Source organism: Chelonoidis abingdonii, chromosome 7, assembly GCF_003597395.2.
Source record: "Chelonoidis abingdonii isolate Lonesome George chromosome 7, CheloAbing_2.0, whole genome shotgun sequence".
Taxonomy (NCBI): domain Eukaryota; kingdom Metazoa; phylum Chordata; order Testudines; family Testudinidae; genus Chelonoidis; species Chelonoidis abingdonii.
Genome location: NC_133775.1, coordinates 46,868,808 through 46,872,289, shown reverse-complemented (window position 1 = coordinate 46,872,289; position 3,482 = coordinate 46,868,808).

The window sequence follows — 3,482 nt, the reverse complement described above, 5'->3', positions numbered from 1 at the left end:
TTTGTGTGTATAACTGCTTGTTTACAGTTACCTTTTTTTCATAATTCAATAAAAGGCGTATCTACTTTATTACAGGATTGGCCACAAGCATCTGTCTTTGGCGTGAGATTAGATACACTGATCTAAAGGCATGATGGCTGGTCCCTTTGGACTTGGAAATGACGCTGAAGTTTTGTCTCTTTGGTATGGTGACCAATTGTCACTAAAGTCCAGCTTGCTTGGGTGGCAAGTAGAATGGAGAGTCTAAAGGGGACTGTCCTGTGACTCATGGTAAGACTTTATAGTGATCAGGAGTTCACCAATGTGTGCTGGGGTGTGAAACTAATTACAGAACACACCACCAGTTTGGGTACCTGCCCTGTTTCTGACAGTTCTGCTGAGGCAGACGCACAGTTGTGAGGCCACTCCCGGAAGCGGACTTCTCTGTAAAGTTTACAACACCATTGTAAAAATGGGTAACCTTGGCAATGCAATTGTTTATTCTCCTAGAACCTTCAGGAAATATTAATGCCAGTTTCAAGTCAGATTTACAGGTTTCTAATGCTAACACTGCCCACACTAAACCTGGGACACGTTTCCTACAAATAAAGTTCTGTGCTTTCTGCCTTTTACATAATCACATTATCTGCTTAGAGCACATACATGTACATCTAAACAATGAATAACATTTAAAGAAGCCTTTTTCAGTAACGGAGTATTCCATACTTTGCATTTGAATTCTTAAGCCTGACAGAAAAATGAGTGAGGCCAGCTATATAAATCCCTGTTCAAGCACTCCCAGAGAGGGGCCAGGACTCCACTGAGTCTATTCATGGTCTATTGGTGGGAAAAGTTTTCCCCTGGAAAATGTTACGTGGCCTCAGACCCTACAGAATTTTGCTGAGATTCTTGTAGAGTCCCTACTGCCTCTTCAGTGATCAATCGTACCTATCTGATCGCTCTGGGTTAATTAGGGCTGACTTGGTTATTTAGCTTGCCTACAGACGTTCTGTGCTTAAGTAAGCATTTAAGGTTAGTGCACAAGGCCCTTGAGCTGGCATCTTCATGGGATAGAACTGCATCAGGATGCAATTATTTATAATCAAATACAATATTTGCTAGTCTCAATATAAAAAAGTTCAATCAGTTAGCAGAAAACAAACAAAACATTGAGCAATCATACATTGTGAATAAAAACATTCTGAACAAAATGTTTATCTTCTTCTTCCAAACCTATTTAGGCAATGGTTACATCCAATTAATCCTTTGGCAGAAATCTGATATTAGGTCGCATGTAACTTTAAGTAGAAAAAGCTATAATTTGCAATGAATATTAGTGAATGAACAAATCCTGCAGTGTTCTCCGCGCTAGTCTCATTATTATCTGGTGGATTATTCTTAAACCCTAAGCTCAATGTAGTCATGTGAACTGATGAAGAATAATGAACTTACTCTTTTTTCTCTCTTTTTTTTCTCATACCTTTATAGCCTATAAAGCCAGAAAAGGCCAATTGTATCATCAGATTTGACCTCCTGTATAAACACAGGGCATAGAACTTCCTGAAAATTAACTTCTGTTTGAACTAAAGCATTCTTTTTTAGAAAAACATCCAATTCTTGATTTCAGTTATGGAGAATCTCCCACAGCCTTTGGTAAGCTGGTTCCAATGGTTAATTACCCCTCACGGTTAAAAATGTGTGTCATATTTCTAATGGGAATTTCATACGAAATAAAATTATTTGTCTAGTTTGCAAACTTCATCTTTGATCTTTTATATTTTTGTACAATAGCTTGAAAGAAGCCTCCTGTTAAATTTCTGTTCTCCATGTAGGTTACTTAAGATTTAATGATCAAAGCCCCCCACTCCAACCTTCACTTTGTTAAAAATAAACAAGATTGAGCCTGGAACTCTGTCCAATTTAAGTATGTTTTGCATATCTCCTCTAACATCTTGTGGTGCTTACTCTGAACCTTTCCAATTTGATCAACACAACTCTTCTGAAGTGGACACCTACAGAACTGCACACAGTCGTCTTAGCAGTGGTTACAACCCATGATAAATGGAAGAGGTAAAACTAATCTCGCTTCAATTCCTAAGAGTCCCCTGCTTATAGATTCAAGCATTGGGCCTATTTGGATTCAGAGTCACGAGCTGTGAGTTCATGTTCAGCTGAATAATCCGAATCCAGGTCATCGATAAACATGTTCAATAGTATAGGGCCAAGAATTGATCCCTGAAAGACCTCACAGAAAAGTTTAAAAATATAAACAGTGCGTACCCTACAGGTTCAAAAACCAGAAGGCAAATAAAAAAGAACCCAATATATTTTCTTACTCACAAATCATGAGATTATCTGATTCATGAGTTTTGAAAAATTGGGCGTGGCAGTAATGATATTATTCACAACAAATAATATAACAAGTTTTTTGTTGCAGGTTTTTATCCTATTATTGATCAGATCTTCAGCTCATGTAAATGGACATCGCTTCATCAATCAATAGTTACTAACACCACCTGAGGATTTCTCTCTGTGTATCCAATAGGTGGACTGGGCACATAGAACTGCAACTGCCACTTCTTTTCACATACGTTATTTGCAACTGCTACTTCTTTTCACATAGGTTATTTGAATCACATTGGATCCATAGTGCTACCCATTTCAAAACGGATTGGTATCTTCCAGGTACATAGGTATGGGAATTACCAACTGGATCAGAGACAAGTTCCATATAGTCCAAAATCACGTCTCTGTCAGTGGTCAGTACCACATGCTTCAGAGAAAGGTATAAGAACCCCACAACAGGCAGTGAAGAATAAACTGCCCCCTGCATATGCTTCTTCCTGGTTGATAATAGTTTGCTTTAAGCTTTAATATCCCTTCCAAAATATTTGTTGTCATTTAATCATGATGATAGATTAGTTTTGCCATCCTTTGATTTTCTTCGAAAATCATTGACAAATTTGTGCAGAGAAGATCTCAAATTTCTCAGCCCCCTCTTTACAACAGTCTGACAAACTGCTTCCATATGTCTTCTGTGCTTGCTTGCACAGATCTTCTGAGCTTAAGGCACAAACAGCAATTCGTTATCTGTCAGGAAATGTCTCACCCCATTAGTCACTACTGTTTCAATGAAAATAAATTAAGGACAGATTAAAAGTTCTCTTGAGCTATGTGGAGTGATGTGAATGACTGATTATATTTATTTTACTGGTTTCCAAGAGTCATTGTTATACAGTCCACACTCTAATTATAGGCTTAATTCAATAAGATGTACCCTAAACTTGCATTAGTCAATTGGCCCAATCATGCTCCAATTGGTGTCCTTGACAAAACTCCTGTGGAAGAGCTCAATGGGGACTGTGGGTACTGTGACAAAGTTCCTCCTCTACCTTGGTGGGTCCCACGCTTATTGGCAGATTTGCTCACCTCAGTGATCTTCCCCACAGTCTGGATCAACTCCTCCTGTGTCTGATCAGGAGTTGGGAGGTTTAGGGGGAACC